The 23,395-nt window shown below is 47.0% G+C and overlaps 1 long non-coding RNA gene across 1 annotated transcript in view; it reads right to left on the reverse strand.

Annotated features, from left to right (window-relative positions):
* Positions 1 to 557: 557 nt before the first annotated feature.
* Positions 558 to 23,395, reverse strand: part of LOC138989969 (uncharacterized) — a 30,949-nt gene continuing 8,111 nt past the window's right edge. Inside the window, exons 2-3 of the long non-coding RNA XR_011466159.1 lie at positions 4,623 to 4,815; positions 558 to 673 (exon numbers count right to left, since the gene is read on the reverse strand). This is a non-coding gene — a long non-coding RNA (uncharacterized lncRNA). The remainder of the gene's footprint in view (positions 674 to 4,622; positions 4,816 to 23,395) is intronic.

The following is a 23,395-nucleotide window of genomic DNA, read 5'->3' on the forward strand; positions in this document are numbered from 1 at the left end:
TTCCCTCCAGGAAGTAAGCATCTTTCAATTCCATGGCTGTGGTCACCATCTGCAGTGATTTTGGAGCCCAAAAAAATAAAGTCAGCCACTGTTTCCTCATCTATTTGCCATGGAGTGATGGGACCAGATGCCATGATCTTAGTTTTCTGAATGTTGAGCTTTAAGCCAACTTTTATACTCTCCTCTTTCACTCTCATCAAGAGGCTCTTTAGTTCTTCTTCACTTTCTGCCATAAGGGTGGTGTCATCTGCATATCTGAGGTTATTGATATTTCTCCTGGCAATCTTGATTTCAGCTTGTGCTTCATCCAGCCCAGCGTTTCTCCTGGTGTACTCTGCATACAAGTTAAATAAGCAGGGTGACAATATACAGCCTTGACGTACGGCTTTTCCTATTGGAACCAGTCTGTTGTTCCACGTCCATTTCTAACTGTTGCTTTCTGACCTGCATACAGATTTCTCAAGAGGCAGGTCAGGTGGCATTATAAAATACAATATATGCATCAACTATAATTACACACTGACTTCATGATTTTTTTTTTTCTTCTATTTCTTTACCTTTTTAATGTAGGGCTGGTTCTTCCCCTTCTCTCAGATGACATTTCTCAGTCATCTTGTATCACTCTTGCAGGGACACGCACAGCGTCTGTTTCTGCACCTCTGCCTTTTAGTATCTGAAAAGATAGACCCTTTTCATTAGAAGCATTTGACAATGCAACTGGTAGGACTCTTCATCTTGACAAATATTGCTGAGACAGAGGGACATGTTAACCTATACTTGTCAAGGATGGTGGCATCGACACTGAGACTTTGTAAGGAAGTGAGAATGTTCCCTATCAAATAAACCTTTTGGTAACTTTGGATGTTAACTTTAGTGTCATTTAATATAGGAGGAAATTTATATACAGTTTCTCTGAATTCTTAATAGCTTATAGATTTAATAGACTGGGAAGGCAAGGAAGGGAATCACATATACCTGGCAGAGAATATAGGACTGTGTGGAGCAAACCTGAGAAAAACCCTGAGAGCCTCCAGGACTCAGTACCTTTTCAATTTGTCTGGTTTATTATCCTGGCCTGGAGCTTGGGACTTTTTGCCTTCCAGATGAAAGAATCATTTTGGCCCTGGAGATGGGACAATGCCTCCACCACCCACCCACACCCCTGGAAGCCCAAGGGACAATTTACAAAGGCCCAGAGATTACAGATCCTTGCAGTGTCTCTCCGCCCCAGACATAAAGTTGGAACTCTGATCTGAGGGCCATCCCAAGGGAACTTTTGGGAAGATGTGAGGATCTAAGGTGACGAGGGTGGTGTGCCTTTTCTTAAGGCAAAAAAGCAGTGGCGAAGTAGAAACTTATTTGGAGGATGAAGAGTTGAGTTTGGGACATTTTTATTTTGAAGGGTAACTACCAAGTAAAGATATATGAGCAGGCACTAGGGTCTGGAATTCCAGAAGGACATCAGCTAGAGACACAGATGTTACAACTACCAACCTAAGTCCAGGGGTATTTGTTGTTACTCTCCAGGAAATCACCTAGTTTCTCATTTTCAAGAGCATGCAGAGGTCATGTCTTAGATGACAGACAGGAGATTTCAGAGGAACAGCACTGAATTGCTCTCACAATGCATGTGGCCAGGAAATTCTGAGTGTGCGGTATCCATTTTTAACAACTGCATAACAGATTATCACAAACTTGGCAACTTTAAACAGTACACATTTATTATCTGACTGTTGTTGCAGGTCAAGAGTCTGGGTGTGGTCTAGCTGAGTCATCTGCTCAGGATCTCACAAGGCTGCATTTGCAGTTTTAACCAGGCAGTATTCTCATCCAAAAGCTTGACTGGGGAAGAACCTGACTCCATGCTCACTCAGATTACTAGAATTTATTTCCTGGGGCTGTAGGACTGAGAGCCCCAATTTTTGATGGCTAATGGTTGGAGGCTGCCCTGAGCTCTTAGAAGTCACCCACCATACAGAAAAGCCCATGTGGACTTTCCCAACATGACCATTTACTCGATCAAAACAGTGAATGAATTCACTAGTAAGACGAAGTCTGGTATAATGCAATGTCATCATAGGAATGACATTCATCATTTTTGCCGTATTCAATGGGTTAGAAGCTAGTCTGGTCCCCCCACACTCAGAGGGAAGGTTTTATACAGGACATGAATAGGAGACAGGGACCATGGAGAGTCATTTACCTCAGAATCTGTCTGCCACATGCTGTGTACTTGGGAGAAGCATGGACACAGAGTTGAAAAGCCATCTATCTCCAAGCAGCTAACATACAGCAGAGTGGGGCACATCCACCACATATTCTGCCATGGTAAGCCACAAAAAAAGGTGCAAAAGACCACAAACTTTGGCAGTACAGTGAGGAAAGTAAGTTTACCAGCTGCACATATTAACCACTTATAAAACACATTCATTGGCATAATTCTGTTATGAGGGTCCCTATCCTGTATTTCAGAAGGGTTAAGAGTGAGAGAGGGAGAAGAAAAACAGTGAGGCTGACAATAACCCTCCAAATGCATTACCTGGGATATTCTTGGGACATCTAATCACCAAATGGGCATAGTGATTGGTCAGAGAATATTTTGGTTAATTTATTTCTCCACTTTCCCACCAGGAAGAATGGAGTTGATAAGACTCTACAAAGACGAAATATTTGAAAACTTCCTCAAGTCAGTAATAAAAACCCTTAAGAGGGAGGGGATACATATGTACTTATAACTGATTCACGCTGTTGTACAGCAGAAACTAACACAACACTGCAAAACAATTATACTCTAATTTTTAAAAATTAAAAAAATGATCAAAACCCACATGAAATATCAGATATATGCTAGGCGCCAGAAATCAGATCACAGATAACCAATTTATCCACAACCTGCTGAACGCATGAAGCTCTGGCCTGGGTTGTTCCTCCTGTGCCCTGAGTGACCTCCCACCCCAGCACCTTCTCTGGAAGAGCTGGCAGAGACTTTCCAAAGCTGTCAACGTGAGGGGGTATGCGGTTTTATCTCCATCTTGTCTCCACCAGAAGCATGCCCGTGACACTGCCATCTGCTCAGCAATACGGCATCCCAGGCACCAGGGACCCTGGTTCGGGACATGAAACTGCGTACGGGGCCATTTCCTCTGAACACCTGAGAACGCATCTCCCTTCTGAAACAATATGGACAGACATGCCTGATTTATCAGGGATCCAGAGAGCGTGGCTGCAAATCTCTGTTCTCAGTAATTCTGAGACTTCAAGTGTATTTGGTAGCAACTGAACCTAGTCTGCCTGAGCAACTATTTCTGTGACACCAAACTCCATGGGGTAGTTAATGGCGAGAAGGGACTCTTGCTTCATTGTAAACGAGCATAGGACAGGCCAATTTCTGCTTGCGCCCTCCCAAAAAAAAAAAAAAAAAAAAAAAAAAAAGTGGGAAATACAGCTCACCCAAAAGGGCATACAGGCATCTTCTCACCTGCCCTGCCCCCACCGTTACCCCACCACAGACAAAGAGGACAGAAGCTACAGGAGAAAACATTCAACCAGCCAGGGCAGGGGAGGCGATACATGGAGGAGAGATGGATGAAAATTTCATTTCCAACTTTGACGATGGACCCTTTGGGTGCTCCTTGTCCCTTGGTTTTGTTTGTTTGTGGGGTTGGTTTCTGAATCCACAGGTGTTTGTGGAAGCATGATGCTATTTTTGCAAAAAAAGACAGTATGGGATTTCTGAAAAGACGGCCTAGGTCTAAATGCTAGCTTTTCCACTTACTCTCTGCCCACCTTTCAATAGAACAGTCTAATCCCCTTAAATCTGTTTCCTCATCTTCTTAGAAGGGAACATTTAAAAGGCACTTAATCTCCCTGAGTTATTGCCACGGGAGCGTGTTGGGATCCGGCATCACACAGAAGCATCCTACACTCTGGAAGTGCAGAACTGAAGCCAGCCCAGACCCATCACACCCATATTAAAACTCTACATGCCTGGAAACTAAAGCCCATGGTTCGAAAGGGACTTGACCAAGGTCTCTCTGCCAGAAACATGCCATATGGGGTACTGCCTCCTGCTCAGCCTGCCAGACAGGGGAGATGGAGCTGAAAACTCAACTTCTCTGCCTTCCCTTGGGCGGGCCTGAAGACGGTGGGGCTTAGAGCCAGCGCAGGACTGGCTGGGTGGTGAACCCCCCACCCCAGTCGATGAGAGCTCCAATCTGGCCTGCAGCCACCCTAGGTCTGTCTGTGACTTTAGCTATGCCCCTGCTGCTGGGCATCCACTGTCCGGGTGGTGCATCATCTCAGTCTCTGACTCTGTTCTGAAGGAGAGAGATGGCGACAGAGCTGGCTGAGCGGCAGTTTGAGCAGCTCGCACACAGAATGACAGGTCTGCATCTCTGTTCTGGGACAGGCCCATCTCTCCCAGCCCCGTCTCTCCATGCATCAGGAGGCTCCATGGACATATTTGTTTACTCCATTTGCCGATATGCAGTTTGCATAATATTGAATCTGGAAAGGACACTGCATCCACTGACAGGAGTTTTCCCAGCTGGAAAGAAAAAAAAGAAAGAAAGAAACCAGCTTTACATTTTTTACATTTTGGAGTAAAAATAAAGACACTATACCATGTGCCAGGCTTCCTGATGGTTGGTTCTCAGGGTGGGGAAGGCCACGTCTGTGGTCAGGCCACGCTCCCAGATCCAAACTATTGTTGGATGGTTTTCTTGTAAACACTGTTGGCAGCTCCAGGGACGGCTCTTTTGGTAAAAAGGATGTGCTGGAACGAAACGTGGGCCTCCAGCCAAGACACATTTCTTCCTATAAAACAGAAAACATGCACGTGTCAGGATACAAGAAGCCAAGCCTCTTCAAGAGTGGAGGCCTCCTCCTCCTCTGCATCCCAGGAGGATGGGGAGGACCAGGCTGAGCTAGGCTTTGACCTGAGATGCCTGATAGGGAGCAAAGGGCCGAGGATGTACTCCAGCCCCCTACCCCGCAGCTGGGCTTTCTGTCAGATGCCTTCTGCCAGTTTGCTTATATTCTCAAATTGGTAAATGCCTAGCTCAGATGTGAGGTATAATGAGGCCCATCCAGGGCTTCCCTGGTGGCTCAGAAGGTAAACAATCTGCCCGCAACACAGACCCAGTTTGATTCCCAGGTGGGGAAGATCCCCTTGAGAAGGGAATGGCAACCCACTCCAGTATTCTTGCTGGGAGAATTACATGGACAGAGGAGCCTGGTGGATCAGTCCAGGGTATCACAAAGAGCTGACTGAGCTACTAACACTTGCACTTTTTCCTAATTTGTAAAAGCAAAGATGGAAAGCACAAAGTCAAGGTAAATAGACGGAGGCCCAGGAGGGGTGTTCTTCGCAGGCCCCGGGCAACCATCCTCCGGGACATTTTCTTCTTCCTGAGACAACACTCAGACCCTTCTCATCACAGATTCTTCCAGCCTCCATGGCAGGCTCTAGGGAGCTGCCCAGAAGCACTGCTTGTCCAAATATCACTCCACACATGGCATGACCCATGGGACCCTCCTACTCAGATGGGGTCCTCCGGGCAGCATCAACCTCACCAGGAGGTTAGTTAGAAATGCAGGATCTTGGGGCTTCCCTAGTGGTCAGTGGCAAAGAATCTGCCTGCCAGTGCAGGAGACGTGGGTTCAATCCTTGATCCAGGAGGATCCCATAGCCATGGAACAACTAAACTCATGTGCCACAACTACCGAGCCTGTGCTCCAGAGCCTGGGAGCCACAACTACTGAGCCCACGTGCTGCAACTACTGAAGCCCAAGTACCTAGAGCCTGCTCTCTGCAACAAGAGAAGCCACTGCCATGAGAAGGCCACGCACTGCAAGAGCCCTTGCTCGCCACAGCTAGAGAAAAGCCCACCGACAGCGACGATCCAGCATAGCCAATAAGTAAATAAATAGTTTTTTTTTTAATAAAAAGAAAGAAAGGGAGAGTCTTGAGGCCCAGGTGTTTCATAGGCACATGGAAAGTTTTACAGGCACTGCCTGACAACTTCCTGGAGCATCCTCATAATTGGACACGTGTGTCTTCACGGTCCTACCAGTGGAGAAGGATAGATGGACAGTGAATTACAAAGTGACAAAGGCCCTCTGTCTCATAGCAGTCCCCAGTCATAGCCCAGGTTTGAGTATAAGGCACTTGGACTACAGATCCCACAGCCCCCAGGACTCAAGTTTTGCAGCCACCCAACCTCTATAGTGAGGGAGCATCTTCTCATATTCTTCCTTCACCTTTTTGGAAGAGCAAAATGGTAGAGCTCGATTCCAGGATGATTTAAGACATCGGAGTGAAGTGAAACTCACTCAGTCATATCTGACTCTGCAACCCCACGGATTGTAGACAGGTCAGGCTCCTCTATCCAAGGAATTCTCCAGGCCAGAATACTAGAGTGGGTAGCAGTTCCCTTCTTCAGGGGGTCTTCCCAACGTAGGAATTGAACCCTAGTCTCCTGCATTGCAGGCAGATTCTTTACCATCTGAATCACCAAGGAAGCCCAAGACATCAACTGAGAGTAAATATATAAATCAGATCTGGGTTTTTCATTGTGATTTTTTTCACCCTTTAGCCAGAGTTTGGCTTTACCTGCTATAGGCACAAAGGAGCCAGGTCCCACGCAGCCTGGGTGAAGTTGGAAATCCAGGGTATCTGTGTCCCTTGGGTGGACATCGGCTACACAGGCCACACAGTGGGAGCAAGTGAGGACATTGGCTACATGGGCCACACTGTGGCCCAAGCGAGGAGCCCAGACCCGTCTCAGCACTTGGCTCTTTCAATGCTGTTTGTCTGGTCAGTAATCTGGAGCCCTTATGAGCTCATTCCTGGACAAATCACAAAGCTCTGCAGATGACTCGTCACTAAAGACCCATCAGGAAGAAAGTTGCCATGCACACCAGCCAGGCTCACAAACCTGGATCCTTCTGCAACATCTAATGTGATGGTGGCATAACTACCCAGCCTCCACGATCTCTGAATGTAACTGCAGACCTGCAGTTCTTCTTAGGGAGAATCAGGGACTACCCTTTCCTCCTGGCTTTGTCCCCCAGGACCTGGTCCATAAATATTACAAGTGTCTCACCTTATGTGATGGACTTCCCAGGTAAAGAATCTGCCTGCAATGCAGGAATCATGGTTGGGAAGCCCCTGGGTTGGGAAGATCCTGTAGAGAAGGAAATGGCAACCCACTCCAGAATTCTTACCTGGAAAATCCCATGGACAAAAGAGCTGTGTGGGCTACAGTCCATGGGGTAGCAAAAGCCGGACACAAATTAGCAACTAAACCACCAACCACCTTGTGTAATGTGTGTGGCACCTGGAAATGTTTGTTCTGCCAACATAGCTGGTGCTTAGTGCTTACACCATGTAAGAATGATGGGGACAGAATTAGAGTTCCTATTGACGTGCTACAGATGTGTGCTGCAGAGAGTTTTTGTTTGGCATTGTACACATACATTATCAATTGTAGTTCTGGCCCACCACATACAGTTGTCATTGGTCATGCCTGCAAACTAAAGCCCAGAGTGAGAAGGAGACTTGGCCAAGTTGACTGTCCAAGTTCTGTTTTGTTTACAAGGGCTGCAGCAGTCAAAGGGTTATATAGCCGTTTAAATTTTTTTTCAGGTTAAAATACTACAGCAGATTATACTGTATGAAATCGTGTGGCCTTGGTTACCATTTTCACTGTGTGCTAAGGCGGATCCAAAGTGACTTTCTGAGGAGAATCTTGGTCTTACACACAGGTACAAGCTTTCTATTCAGGCAGGAGTTCTTGTAAGGTGACACGATTTTGACAAGAGTGTGTTCATCTTACTCCCACCTTGGGTGACTATTAAAACATAAGGTTTTACACCTACCCACTTCCCTGCAACAGAGAATATTTGCACTCTTAGTAGTTGTCAGGGAACGTAACCTTGAACTTGGTGTCACTCAAACATTTCAACTCCTCTTGGTGGAGAGGAATTGTGTTTAGAGAGCATTTCCCAAGGAGAACTGTATTAGTTCAAATAATGCTAGCTACTCTAACAGACAAATCCAGACATCCTAGTGCCTTGACACAAGAGGAGTTGGTCCTTGTGCAGATCACAGTCCAGGGAAGGTGTTCTGGTTGGGTGTCTTCCACCAGACCCTCAGTAGCCTGGGCTTCTTCCTTCCTGGGGCTCCATCTTCCTCTGGACCCTTGTAGCCTTCATTTTTCAGCCAGCAGATGAGGAGTATGGAAAGAATGCATTTACTTCCCAACTATTTCAGCTCAGAAGTGATGAATATCACTTCTGCTCAAGCTCAGGGTCAAGACCACGCCTGGCTGCAAAGAAGTCTGGGAAAAGTATTCATGCACCCAGCAGGGAAGGAAACAGTCACTGGTGATCTTTCCCTGCTGTGGAAATGTGTGGCTCTGTCTAATCTCTTAAATGGATCCAGACTAAGCAGTCCATCTGAGAGCCCAGTGTCAGGAGAGCATAAGGTGGGCTCTGCAGAATGGCTTCTCTAGAAAAGCAAGGAGGTGCACCCTTAGTCTAAACAGACAGAAGAGCAACACTCAGATTCAATACCCATGAGTATAAGATGCTACTACTGAGGTTGGAAGCTTGGGCCTGATGAAGCTTGTTTTCAAGAACTCAGGAGGAACATCGCTCTGAGGATGTGATAGGATTTTGGTGTCACAGGTATGGTTTCCACTGTGCTCTGTCCTATGTCCTCACTTCCTTGCCCTACAGTGTGGCTTTGTGCCAACTCAGCTCCTGTTTGTTTTCATTTCCTGTGCTGTGATTCATGTCACTTATTGTGCCTCCCTTTGCCTTGGCTGTTGAACAGCTGAGACTCAGATCAATATAGCCCATCTCTAGCAAATAGGTGGGCCATTCAGAGATGTATATTTTGAACCAACCTCACACCTAGTTCCATTCATCTTTCCTATTCTTCCATCTATTATGCTTCGTTTTTTGTCATTTTTATGTCATCACGCCATAATCCAACTATCTTTGTGAACTGTGTCTAGTCCACTTAAGGAACACAATGGAATACAAGCAAATAGGTAAACAACAGGATTATCAACCCAATACCAGAGGAGCAATGACCCAGAAGCTATTAGAGAAAGTTGGAGAAACTGGCTTTTCCCTTCTCTTCCTGCCAAGGTCTTGGCATTACAGGCGTGGCTGCTTCACCCACAGCATCTACGAACGAGCAGATCTCCCACCTCTGCTCCGTGCAGCTCTGTGTGTGTCAGCCTTCAGGAAGACACCTTTCCAGGTCTCAGAGCATCTGAGCATCCCCAGGAGGAGCACCTTCCAATTTCTCAAGGGGATGGTAATCTCAAGTCACTCTCTTTTGTGAAAAAGGATTCATGCCATGGATGCCTCTGCCTTCCACTGAGCTTCTTCCCGGGTCCTTGCATCACATTGCACCTCTGTCTGGAGCCACTGTTCTAACAGGATGGATAACATCGCCGATTCAATGGACTCAAACTTGGGCAAACTCCGGGAGATAGTGAGAGACAGGGAGGCCTGGTGAGCTGCAGTCCATGGGGTCATGAAGAGTTGGACACAACTTAGCGACCAAACAACAACAACAACATTGCTCTAACAGATCAACCTCTGAGACCCATGGACAGATTAGCCAGGGAGCGGCACACACAGCTCATGGTGAAAAGCTAGTCCCAGGGAAGAGCTCCCCACAGAACAGACAAACAGATTCATAGCTACAGAGGACACGCTGGTGGATGCCAGAATGCAGGTGGGTGATAGGAGAAAATAGGCAAGGGGAATTTAGAGGCACAAACCTCCAGTTATATAAAAAGTAAGTCATGCTCAGTTGCTCGGTGATGTCCAACTCTTTGCGACCCCACAGACTGTGGCCTGCTAGGCTCCTCTGTCCATGGGATTTTCCCAGCAAGAACACTGGAGTTGGTTGCCATTTCCTCCTGCAGGGGATCTTCCCGACCCAGGGATCAAATCCACATCTCCTGCATTGGCAGGTGGATTCTTTACCACTGAGCCACCTGGGAATCCCGTAAGTCACAGGGATGTAATATACATAAGGAATGTGGCCAATGGACTTCCCTGGTGGCTGAGATGGTAAAGAATCTGCCTGCAATGCAGGAGACCTGGGTTCAATCCCTAGGTCGGGAACATCCCCTGAAGAAGGGAATGGCTACCCACTCCAGTATTCTTGCCTGGAGAAATCCATGGACAGAGGAGCCTGGTAGGATACAGTCCATAGGGTCACAAAGAGTCAGACATGACTGAGCAACTAACATTTTTCCTTTTCACTATGTGGTCACTAAAATTGTAATAACTTTGTACAGGGACAGTAGGATTACTAGACTTACTGTGATGGTCATTATGTAATGTATGTAGACATCAAATCATTATGCGGCACACCTGAAACTAACATACTATTGAGTGTCAACTACATTTTATTACAGAGGGAGAAAGAGAGAGAGAGAGAAGCACTATCCAGTGTGGCAGACACTCACTACATGTGACCACAAAACACTTGAAATGAGGCAAATCTCAACTGGGATGTGCTGTCAGTATAAAATGCATACCAAATTTTGAAGACTTTGTACAAAAAAAAAAATACAATATAACTAACATTCATTTTTTTCTGGCTGCGCAGGGGTCTTCGTTGCTGTAAGCGGGTTTTTCTAGTTACAGCGAGCGGGTGCTACCCTCTAGATGCGGTGCACAGGTTTCTCATTGCAGTGGTCTCTCTTGTGGAGCACAGACCAAGTAGTTGTAGCACACCGGTTGCTCTGCGGCGTGTACCTTCCCAGGTCAGGGATCGAACCCCTGTCCCCTGCACTGGCAGTCGATTCTTAACCACTGGACTACCAGGGAAGTCACAATAGTTTTTAATATGCAACAGGGATTCTCATCTATTCTCATCTCTCACCATGAGGTCTCCAGAGGGGCACGTGGTTGGCCTGGTATCTAGAAGAGCCCGGATTCATGTTAAAAGGTAGAGATTGGGATTCTATACCTCTGCCTGCAAGTTTTAGCGCCCTGTCTGATGCATTCAGCTCTGAGACTCAGCCCAGAGAACAAAGACTTCAAGGTATTATTCACCTGTATTGTGTCAGCTTTGTTTTCAAGGACAAAAACTATTAACTTAAGGGGAAAAGTCATTTTGGGATTTTTTTCTTTAGTAAAATTAAACATTACCTGGAGCAACTTATCTTTCTCAAGTACAGAAGTTCAGTAGCCCACCCCAGGTCCTCTGAATAGCAACTAAGACAGATAAAAATATTTTCCTGTTCAGAGATGATTTCAGTTATCATAGCACTGAATAGATGGCAAATGAGAACCAACTTACAAATGTCTGTTCATGAAGCCTGAATCTGGAAGGAGCTGTGGAGGAAGTGAATGACCTGTAGGTGAAAATGATTTAAGTACAGTGATAATGCTGAAACCTGGCTCGTGGAGACCTGATGGACGAGCAGGGCTTCAAACCATGTGATTCGGTGCATCTGAGAGTCCATATGCCTGCAACACAAGTCTAGCGTCCTTTATCCTGATGAGCTTCAGAGAGCCCCTAGTTGCCCACAGCCCAAAGAGGTAGCCTGCCTTGAAGAGCCAAGATGCCCCAGCACCCACTCCCTGTACCCTGTCTAGCCTCACGCTACTTCCCTTTCGCCAGTTTACCCCTTAGGCATCCAGGCTTCCCCCCTGGGAAGCACGTGGCCCTACATCCTTCCTTGGCCATGCACACGTCCACTCTCACCCCTCTGCTCACAGCACAGGCCACCAACCCAGCGATTCTTAACATGCACAAGTCATAGTGATGTTTCCCTTATCATCTCTGTCTTTTCGCTTCTCCAAGTCCTTAGCAACAACCCTCAGTGACACCTGACTCCAAGAAATCGGTCCTTCAGTTCCCCTTCAGAGAGGGACAAAGAACCCCCACAAGCAGAGGAATTTACAGAAGGACTCAGTAGATGTCACCAATGTTTCCATCATTTTCCTAAGAAACCCATTTATTCATCAGCAGAAACTCATCCAGAGGCCCATGGACAGAAGTCAGAAGGTCAATGAACTCAGATGGGGAAAATGTCTGTCTGCTTTTTCACTAGTCTCTAGTTGAACTATAGCATTTCCTTCAGTGACAAAAGTGGGCAATAAACCACAGTTATTTTAGCAATGCTATGATTTGTGAACAGGCTTCCCAGGCGGTGCTAGTGGTAAAAACTCCACCTGCCAATCCAGGAGATGCAAGTGACTCAGGTTTGGTCCCTGGGTCAGGAAGATCCCCTGGGGAAGGAAATGGCACCCCACTCCAGTACTCTTGCCTGGAAAATCCCATGGACAGAGGAGCCTGGCAGACTGTAATCCATGGGGTCACAAAGAGTCAGACTGAGGACACAAACTCATACACATGATTTGTCAATGGTAGAAATCAGTTATTTTAGTATGATTGTTGCAGATTTCTCAAAATATTATTTATTTATGACATGTCAGTTATTCAACCCATAAGTAGATCCTGCTTTTTAATGAGTTAATAGCAAAGAAGCACATATATGACTATACCACATATCTGTTTTATTTGTATTTTGATAACTGTATGTCAATATTATTAGTTTCCTTTGTAATCCTATATATTTTATTTTGTGCATTTAAAAGCACTCTGAGGATGAGTCCTGTCTTAGTCTGGGTTGTTATAACAAAATACCACAGACTGAATGGCTTATACAACAGACACAGATTTCTCACAGTTCTGCAGCCTGGAAGCTCAAGATCAAGGTCAGTGTCTAGTGAAGAAATGCTTGCAGAGAGCTAACTTCCTGTTTTACACTCACATGGCAGAAAGAGATCGCCTCTCTCATATCTCTTCTTTTTAAGGCACTAATTCCATTCGTGAGGGCTCCACCCTTATGAACTAATTACCTCTCAAAGGCCTGTCTGCAAATGCCATTACACTGAGAATTAGGGTTAACGAATTTGGGAGACAAAAACATTAAATTTATAGCAAGTCCATTGGCCTTACTAGATGCTGAAAGAGTGTACAGAAAAAAGGGAAAAGGTGGTTAGCCAACCCCTGCAATGACCCCCATGAAGCATGCCCCCACCATAAAGGTTCCTGTGACAGTATCAGTCACAGAGTCTTCAAATACAGCCCTGCAAGTACTTTACATAGTTCCTCAAGAGGTGATAAATATCCACATTCATGTCAAAATTGGGAAATTGATTTTTTGAATTCTATTCCCATATAGGCCACTACAGAGTATTGAGTAGAGTCCCCTGTGCTATACAGTAAATCCTAATTAGTTATCTAATTATATACAATAATATGTATACATCAATCCCAATCTCCCAATTTATCCCTCCCTCATTCCTTATACCCTGGTAACTGTTAAGTTTGTTTTCTACATTTTAACTCTATTTCTATTTTGTAGATAAGTTCATAAGTAGCCTTTTCAAAATGTTTAAATTTTTTTTAATTGTGATAGAAGTCAATCATATTTGTACAGTTCAGTGGAACTAAGTACATTCAATTATTCTGCAACTCTCACCATCGTCCATCGCCTGAATTTTTCACCTTCCTAAACTGAAACTCTGTCCCCATTAGACACTAACTCTCCATTCCCCCTCTTTTTTAGATTCAACATGTAAATGATATTGTATGATTATTTGTCTTTCTCTGTCTGACTTACTTCACTCAGTTATTGTTTAGTTGCTAAATTATGTCCGACTCTTTGTAACCCCATGGACTGCAGCAGGCCAGCCTTCCCTGTCCTTCACTATCTCCCAGAGTTTGCTCAAACTCAAGTCCATTGAGTCAGTGATGCCATCTCATACTCTGTTATTCCCCTCTCCTCCCGCCTTCAGTCTTTACCAGCATCAACTTTACTCAGGATGAGAATCTAAAAAAGAGTGGATATACTTATATGTATGGGCTTCCCTGGTAGCTCAGCTGGTAAAGAATCCACCTGCAATGCAGGAAACCTGGGTTTGACCCCTGGGTTGGAAAGATCCACTGGAGGAGGGCATGGCAGCCCACTCCAATATCCTTGCCTGGAGAATCCCCATGGACAGAGGAGCCTGCACTCCATGGGGTTGCAAAGATTTGGGCATGACTGATCGACTAAGCACAGCATACAAACATATATGTATAAGTGATTAACTTTGCTGCACACTTGAAACTAACACAACATTGTAAATCAACCCCAAAAAACATTAAAAAAAGAAAAAAAAGCAAGAACTCAGAGTTTAGATGTAGCACATGGGCAGAAGGGTCTCCTCAGGGTCCATTTCTCCAGGAGAAGACCTGACTGGCTGCCTCCTCTGTCTGTGACAGCCCAGCTACGCCATGGTCAAAGGTAGACATCAGGGGGATGCAGCCGTAAGACCCCTCCTCACAGGCGAAACCCAGTCCCACATGTGTCTCCAGCCGTGAGGCACCTGCTGGTACCAGACCAACGGGGTGACTCTCTCAAGTCTCTCGGGAAAGGAAGAGGAAATTCTTTTGCAAACGTAATTCCACACTGGGTGAGGGATATTGTGAGCTGCTCAATTCCCTACCCTGCACACTAATTACACAGCGCTCTGGGTTAATTAATTTGTAGGAGCGGACCATATTGCTGAATGCACATTTTTTCTGGGTTTCAACCGCTCTACTTCTCAAGTTGAAATTACTTTGCAGCAACTTTTCTTTCTTTCTCTCACCTTTAACTCTAAGTCTGTTTGCATGTTTTCCTTTTGCAGTTTGGGGAAAAAAAAATTAAAAGGGAGGAAAAAAAAAAGAAAGGTTATTTGATCCTTTGAAGAGAGAAATCCTACTCATGGATTTTCTGCATTGAATTCATTGGAGAGAAAAAGAGCGATTGAGTGAAGAGAATGGGAAAAAATGGACGAGGAAGGACACAGGCAGCCTTGATCTCATCCAGGTGGAGGCAAGGCAGGAGCCCCCAGTATCCCAGGGCCATCATCCCCTCACCAAGCCCTTGGAGACCCTTCTGCAGCTAGGCCACCATGCCCACCTGATTGGAGAACCCTGGGCTACAGGTTCTTCAAACAGTGCTGAAGAGGGGAGTGCGAGACTGAGCCAGAATGCTTGGGCTCCCCTCCTGGTGCTCACTGCCTCGGGCACTTTGATTAGAGGAAGAAAAGCTGAGAACTAAGAAATCGTTCTGAGCGTGGGCTGAGAGAGGGAGAGCTGATAAACCAGAGAAATACTCTTTGTAACATGAGCTTGTATTTCTTCCCTCATCTCCAGGCACAAGGTGGAGAGGTGGAATACGTGGTCATTGACACTCAGTGATAAATGCTCAGAACTGGGTCAGCTCAAGGGCTTACCCCAGTCTGAGAAAAAAAACTAACACCTAACTCAGGGCAGGCATCAAGTTGAAAACAGACTTACTGCCGCTCCCCACTGTAGCGTCCTCTGGGGTGGGCTGTCACGTGTACAGAGTCAGGTGTACTCCTGACTCTGGGCAGATCCATGATGTCAAGGGATTGTGAGCACCACAGGGCAATCATTAGGACTCAGGTCCATTTAAAGAACAAAATCCTTAGCACTCAATAAGTGCTGGGCAACATGCTAGAAAAATTTGGAGCCAAAAGATGAATGGGAGTTGGGGTGCCCACTGTTTATCACAGTAAACTGATAATAACTAATTGAGAAGTGCTATCAAAACTGCCTTCACAAGATCAAGGATAGAAAAGAAGGAGTGGCGATGATTCATCAGCTAGGACAAGTGATGTCTGGGAAGGCTTCATCACAGAGGTGAGAGGCAAGTTGAGTTTTAAGGAATGAGTTGGAAGAAACCACGGCATGAGAGTGATCTTCTAGACCAGAGAAAGGACTCATGCAAAGACGCAGAAAAGGTATGCTCAGCAGTTAGGGTTGGCTGGGGTCCAGTGTCTGGGGAGTCAGGGAGTCTTGATAGATGTGCCTACAATCAGGTCTCAAAAGACCTATGCCCTACAATGTCTAGCTCTCCAGAGATTTTATCCTGGTGAAGTGGTTTTAAGAAAGTAACAGGATCCAGAAGGATGTGAGTGTGTGAATGCGTGGTGCACATATATCCGGCAGCAGGTGAACCAGGGGGGTGTACAATATAGCAACTTCCCTTTTGCATGTGCTGATTTTAAGGCACCTCCGGAGACACACGCAGAGAGCAGCGGGAGGTGTGTTTCCATTGCTCAGGCAGGGAACCTGGGCTGAAGATGCAGATCTGTGAGCTGTCAGGAGAGAGGTGATAGCTGAAGTCAAGAAGAGGAAGAAACAGATGCAAGGCTGCCGTCTCTGGGCCCTGGTTCTGCCGAGTGGTTCCCTGCTTTAGAAATTCCTAGAACGTCAGACCTGAAGGGGTCATAGAGATGAGCCCTCACCCCTCATTCTGCAGGTGAGGAAGCTGAAGATGGGAGATAGCTATGGCCCTAAGTTCTCTCGTCTCCAGATTCCCACCTCTGCTTCAGCATTGACCAGCTGGCCCACTGTGTCTAAAATGGGCCAGGGGTGGACAGAGAAGAGGGAGATGTGAAGGATTGAGATGGTAAAGGTTAGATTTAGAGGGAATCAATCCATGACCAAGAAGGTGTGGGGGAGACCAGGATATTAACAATAGGATGAGAAAGGGGCTGCAGGTTCCAGCGAGGCGCCTCCCTTCTCCCCACCTGGTGACATTCTCCCAGCTCAAAGGCTGTCTCTTCCATGAAGCATCCCAACAAGCAGAGCCCAGGGTGACCTCTCCCTTCCCTCCTTGCACGGTGCACCCATATTTAGCCTTAAATCAGAACCATCTGTGGGCAGGTCTCATGTTGTTCTGGACTGTGATGGGTGGGTGTGTATCACTGTCTGAACCCCCAGAACTGAGCTGGGGCAGGCCTGCCACACAGTGGGGTCTCCAGAAACAGGGACTGGAAGAATCGAGGCTCACAGGGAGGACACGAGAGCAAGGCCAGCAGAACCAGATGCATGGATGAAAACCCGAGTAGATAGATGAGGAAAAGGAGAGCAGAGCTCAAGAGAAAGCAGAGGGGCTGCCAGCCTTCAGGAGGTCCGCCCAGCCCCCATCCCTCCCTGAGTCACAGGCAGGAGAAAAGCACATGTGATCTGACACGCGTCTGGCAGAGGCAGGACGGGACGATCTAATAGATACTTTGCAGCCTTTGTGCGTATTATCCCCAAACAAAATGACATGTGCTTCCCAGCAGCTCCTCTCTAGTTATGAGCACTATAATTAAGCACAAAGTACACACCCACCTCAGTCTGCTCAGAGAGGGTGGGGAAGCCAACTACAGCCCAGCGCAGCTGCCTGGCTGAGGCAGAGGAGAATCCCAGCCTCGGATGGCTGGCTCTCAGTCTGGACAGTCCTGTGCTGGCCTCCATGAGCTCATAGTTCACTTAAGAGCCCTGGGAGTCAAGGAACAGGCAGTGGGCTGGAAGAGAGTGGCAGAAGTCTATCCCCTGTGCTGCATTAAATGTGGGCCACTTTTCATTTTCAGTCTTCAGTTTTCCATCTAGCCTCCCCATCACCAAAGTCTAGGTCCCACCTTAGGGCTCTCCCAGCCAAGGTGAGTCCGGAGGCCTCAGCAGCTACAACTCAAACAGCAGCCATGGCTCTAACAGGCCTGGGATGTTCCTTTAGTATTCTGGCTGTCCCCAGAGCCCCCATCACAGCCAGCCCAGTTCTGTTCAGTGGTGGCTTTGGTTATACCTGTCTGGATTCCACCAGGGGCATTAAGTAAGCTTGGAATCATAAGCAAGATTCCCCTACCAGACCCAGAGTCTGGTGCAGGCTACAGGCAAAGACTCTTGGGATGGACCACCAAGCACTGGGTTGGGTCTTATACACTCCCAAATTTTAGGGGCCCCTGAAGTATGACAGAGACCCCTAAAATTTGGGGGTAACAGGGCCCCCTAAAATTTGGGGTATACAGGGGCTTCCTTGGTGGCTCAGTGGTAAAGAATCTGCCTGCCAAACAAGAGACACAGTTTCAGTCCCTAGATTGGGAAGATCCCCTGGAGAAGAAAATGGTAACCCACCCAGTATTCTTGCCTGGAGAATCCCATGGACAGGGGAACCTGGCAGGCTATAGTCACACACAATTCTGGCTAGAATCAGACATGACTGAATGACTGAACAATGACAATAAAAAGCCAGACTGCAACACGCCAAGGGACCCAGGCTAGTCAGATCCTTAGAGTGGTCCCTGGTGTCCTAGCCTACCCAAGCTGTACCTGTTGACTGGCAGGGACCCAGGCCTGCCCTGGGGCTTCTTTCCAGCACTGTAGCTAGACCCCACACATAAAAAGCCTCCAAATTTTCTTGGCTGGTTTTCTAGGAATAGATCGCATGCATCTCCTCTAGTCCTGGGCTGACCCCAGATTTTCCTGCCAATGGACCGCCCCCCACCTCCCTGGGTCTGCTGGATCTGAGCTGTCCAAGTCTGAGCCAGACTCAGTGAAGGTGGAAATAGAAGCAGAGATTGGGAGGTGTATATGGCAGTCAGAGAACAAGACTTGACATCTGGAGAATTCCCCTGGGTGCTCAGTTCTCTTCTCCCATCTTGGAGAGTTGCCACCTGCACAGAGCAGTGAAACAGGATCCTGCAGGTCTCGCCAAAACCTAGACAATCAGCCTTGCCTGGAGGAAGCTGGAGCTCAGGGATCAAGTCCTGTGGTCCTTCCTCTCCCTCTGCATCCATCCCCTCTCTCCATCTCACCATCACTGCCCTAGATCGTAGATGACTTCTTGCTCCAACACAACTCTCCTGTACCTGGCAGAAGGACCTTTTTATTTTCGTTTATTTTTTAAAGAAATGTACAAGTGGATATAGGCATCTTCTTTTAAACTTTTTATTTTGTATTGCGGTATAGCCAATTAACAATTTTGTGATAGTTTTAGGCAAACAGCAAAGGGACTCAACCATAATATACATGTATCCATTCTCCCCCAAACTCCCTTCCCATCTAGGCTGCAGAGTTCCCTGTGCTACGCAATAGGTCCATGTTACTTATCCATTTTAAATGCAGCAGTGTGTACATGACTTTCCCAAACTCCCTATTCCTTCCCCTCATTCTTCCTCCTAGCAACCATGTGTTTGTTCTCTAAGTCTGTGAGTCTCTTTCTGTTTTGTAAACTCATTTGTGTAATTTCTTTTTAGATTCCACATATAAAGGATGCCATATGATATTTCTCCTTCTCTGTCTGACTTACTTCACTCAGTTTGACAATCTCTAGGTCCATCCACGTTTTTGCAAATGGCATTATTTCATTCTTTTTAATGGGACAATCTAAGTAGCTCAGACAATAAAGAATATGCTTGCAATGCAGTAGACCCAGGTTTGATCCCTGGGTCAGGAATATCCCCTGGAGAAGGGAATGGCTACCCACTCCAGTATTATTGCCTGAAGAATTCCATGGATAAAGGAACCTGGTGGGCTACAGTCCAAGGAGTCACACAGAGTCCTTCACAACTGATCATTAACAGCAAACTAAAGTAGTTCTTTTTAATGGCTGAGTAATATTCCATTGTATATATGTGCCAACATCTTCTGTATCTCTTCAGAGGGACCTTTTTAAAGGTGGTTTCTTCCTGATATCATCCCCCAGCAGTAAACACAGGGAGCCCTCCATGCCTGGGAGATAAAGCCTGCTTAGTGGGTTCTTCATTGTCCCCCCAACACTGCTTCTCAGCTTCACCTTCTCTCTCATCCCTTTTTCCTCCCTTCCCACGTGCTGCCCCCCAGCCAACCAGGACCATCTTCTTCAGCCTTCCTTCTGCCCTTTCCCCGAGGCCACATCCTCAGTGCCCAGCCCAGCCTCCCCTCTGTGGGGAAGCTCACCCTGACCTCGCCAGCTCACGCCACAGCCCAGGCCTGGCCCCCAGGACCCTGCCTCTTGGGTACCTCTCCATGGTCTTGTGAACTGTGGCCTCCAACTCCATCCTCCTTCTACTTCATGGGGGGGTGGGAGGTGTGGCAGGGGGAGGCTGATGTGAGGGGTTGGCCCAGGGGAATCTTGTCACCGATCTTACAACTGCCCAAGAGTTCCTACCACTCTCTGACCAGAGAGAGCCCACAGAGGGGACCCTGCACCCTCCTGTCTACACTTTCTCCACTGCCCTTACCACTTTCTGACACAGTATTTAATGTGTGCTCAATTTATGTCTCATCCCCCTACCAGAAGAAATATGCACCAGTAATAACTCTGTGAGGGGAGGTTTGTTTTTCTGGTTTTGTTCACAGCTCTATCCTGTGTCCAGAACACTCTCTGGCCCATGGAAGGCACTCTGTAATATGTGTTGAACAAATGAATGACTGGGTGAATGAATGCTGTCATAAGTACCAACCACAGAGCATCCCTCTGTAGGTAGATCCTGGCAATGTGAAGCCCTTGGAGAAGTCTGAGCTGAGGTGGAGGGATCCCCAGACTGGGGCATAGGTCCTGCAAGACCTAGTGGGAGCAACTTTCCTGTCCACGACCTCGGTTTTCTCATGTGTAAAATGACAGGGCCGAGTGGTGCCCGCGGCCCAATCTGTCGCCTGGCACCTGCTGCCCGCATGCTGAGATCCCTCAGACCTTTCTCAAAAACTGCCTGCAGGCCTTGCCTGGAGCCCCACGGGCTCTAATTAAGAGCTGGTCTTATCATTTTTATCATTTAATTCTCTCTGGACAACACCACTTTAATGACGAGCCTCTCAGTCTACCTTATGAAGGGAGAAGGCAACGGCTGATGAGACAGGGGCTCGGTGCCCGAGGGCTGAGGGGTGTTCTGTACTCAGTGTGGCCAGGGCACCACAGGGAAGTCCTGCCTCTCTAGGGACACAGCAGAGCACCCCCCTCCAACCCTGACCCGTCTCCTGCCCTGGCCCTGACCCCCCGCAACACTCCTCCCCACGGCTCTCCCTTCTCGCCCGGAACAGAGTGCTGGCCCTTTCTTTTCTGCCCTGTTGAAGGGACTTTAAGTGATGCCTAGGCCCCAGAGGGGCCACCTGACCTGCCTCCTGAGAAACCTGTATGCAGGTCAGGAAGCAACAGTTAGAACTGGATATGGAACAACATACTGGTTCCAAATCGGGAAAGGAGTATGTCAAGGCTATTTATTGTCACCCTGCTTATTTAACTTAAATGCAGAGTACATCAGAAGAAACACTGGTCTGGATGAAGCACAAGCTAGAATCAAGATTGCCGGGAGAAATATCAATAACCTCAGATATGCAGATGACACCACACTTATAGCAGAAAGCAAAGAAGAACTAAAGAACCTCTTGATGAAAGTGAAAGAGGAGAGTGAAAAAGTTGGCTTAAAGCTCAACATTCAGAAAACTAAGATCATGGCATCTGGTCCCATCTCTTCATGGCAAATAGATGGGGGAATAGTGGAAACAGTGTCAGACTTTATTTTTGGGGGGGCTCCAAAATCACTGCAGATGGTGATTGCAGCCATGAAATTAAAAGACGCTTGCTCCTTGGAAGAAAAGTTATGACCAGCCTAGACAACATATTAAAAAGCAGAGACATTACTTTGCCAACAAAGGTCCGTCTAGTCAAAGCTATGGTTTTTCCAGGAGTTATGTATGGATGTGAGAGTTGAACTATAAAGAAAGCTGAGCACTGAAGAATTGATGCTTTTGAACTGCAGTGTTGGAGAAGACTCTTGAGAGTCCCTTGGACAGCAAAGAGATCCAAGCAGTCCATCCTAAAGGAAATCAGTCCTGAATATTCATTGGAAGGACTGATGCTGAATCTGAAACTCCAATACTTTGGCCACCTGATGTGAAGAACTGACTCATTTGAAAAGACCCCAATGCTGGGAAAGATTGAAGGTGGGAGGAGAAGGGAATGACAGAGGATGAGATGATTGGATGGCATCACTGATTCAATGGACATGAGTTTGAGTAAACTCCAGGAGTTGGCAATGGACAGGCAAGTCTGATGTGCTGCAGTCCATGGGGTCGCAAAGAGTCAGACACGACTGAGTGACTGAACTGAACTGAGGCTCCAGATGTGGGTTTGCCCTCACAAGGCTGCAGGAAGGAGTCAAGACGGGCCCTCAAAAGTTGGTGTCTCTCCAGGTCTTCTCAGGGGACATGGACATCCTGCCCACTTGTGGGACTGGAATCATTTTTTCATCTAGACTTGAGGTTTATGTTGCGATGAGTACTGTGAATTCAGAGTCCTCTCCAGATCAAACTGAATCTTATTCCCAAAGAGCACCATCCTAGGAGGAGGTAGTCTTCCTCTCACTATCTTGGTGAGTCCGGGGGACAGGAGCTGAGCCTCCATGGCCAGGAGGCAGGATCTGACTTGGTAAGAAGAGAGAGGTTGGAGGGCACTTGGGTAGGATGAAAGGTTTGAACAAGGCACTGGGGAAACACCTTACAGAGTTGGAAGATCCTTGACACTGAGCTGTAGCAGCCTCCTAGAATGTCTGTACTTCTATATAAAGGACTGTGGGAAGCAGGCGTGGGGCTGGACTGCACTTTAGGCTGGAGAAAAGGACACAGCGTCAAGGCCCAGAGGCAGCTTAGGGACAGTGTCAGCACGAGCGTGTGTGTATGCCTGCATGCTCAGATGTGTCCAACTCTTTGGGACCCCATGGACTATCGCCCACCAGGCTCCTCTGTCCATGGGATTTCCCAGGCAAGAATACTGGAGTTGGCTGCCATTTCCTTCTCCAGAGGATCTTCCCAACTCAGGGATTGAACCCACATCTCTTATGTCCCCTGCGTTAGCAGGCAGATTCTTCACCACTCAGATCATCAATTTCCTCTCCCAGACCAATCACCATCTCCCTCTTTGCCACATCTTCCTCCTTTGCAGAAACTGAGGTTAGAGCTCACTCAGAGCACCAGCAGTCTGTCCAGACCAATCACCATCTCCCTCTTTGCCACATCTTCCTCCTTTTCAGAAACTGAGGTTAGAGCTCACTCAGAGCACCAGCAGTCTGTCCAGACCAATCAAGAATATGCCTCTTCTAGGGAAGACCGAATCCCCATCTCCAACCTCTAGTTCAGACAATGATTTCCACTGCCAAAAAAAAAAAAAAATTCATGTAAATCGGGCCAAATTGAAAATCTGTTCATCACTTCTTCTGGTGTCTAGGGTCTCTCGTTGGGGAATTTTTAAATGGCTCAGCTCATCTGAAGCCAAAGAAGAGAGAGGAGACAGATGGAGTCATGCATTTTTACGGAGATTCTTAAGACTTGTCCTTGTGGAAACCCCCCCTGCCCATCCACACTGCAGTGGGGAAGTCTCGTTCCGTGACCTACTCTTACTAAAGACATTTCTCCCCGCACCTGACAGCGTAGGCATGTTTTTGCAGGGACTCACTTGCACAGTGGCCTTCAGGAGGGCTGTCTCTCACACAGCTAGCTCAGAAAAATCCAAGGCCTGCTTGCCAAAAAAAAAAAAAAAAGTAATCT

The sequence above is a fragment of the Bos mutus genome, chromosome 11 (assembly GCF_027580195.1).
Source record: "Bos mutus isolate GX-2022 chromosome 11, NWIPB_WYAK_1.1, whole genome shotgun sequence".
NCBI classification, from domain to species: Eukaryota; Metazoa; Chordata; class Mammalia; order Artiodactyla; family Bovidae; genus Bos; species Bos mutus.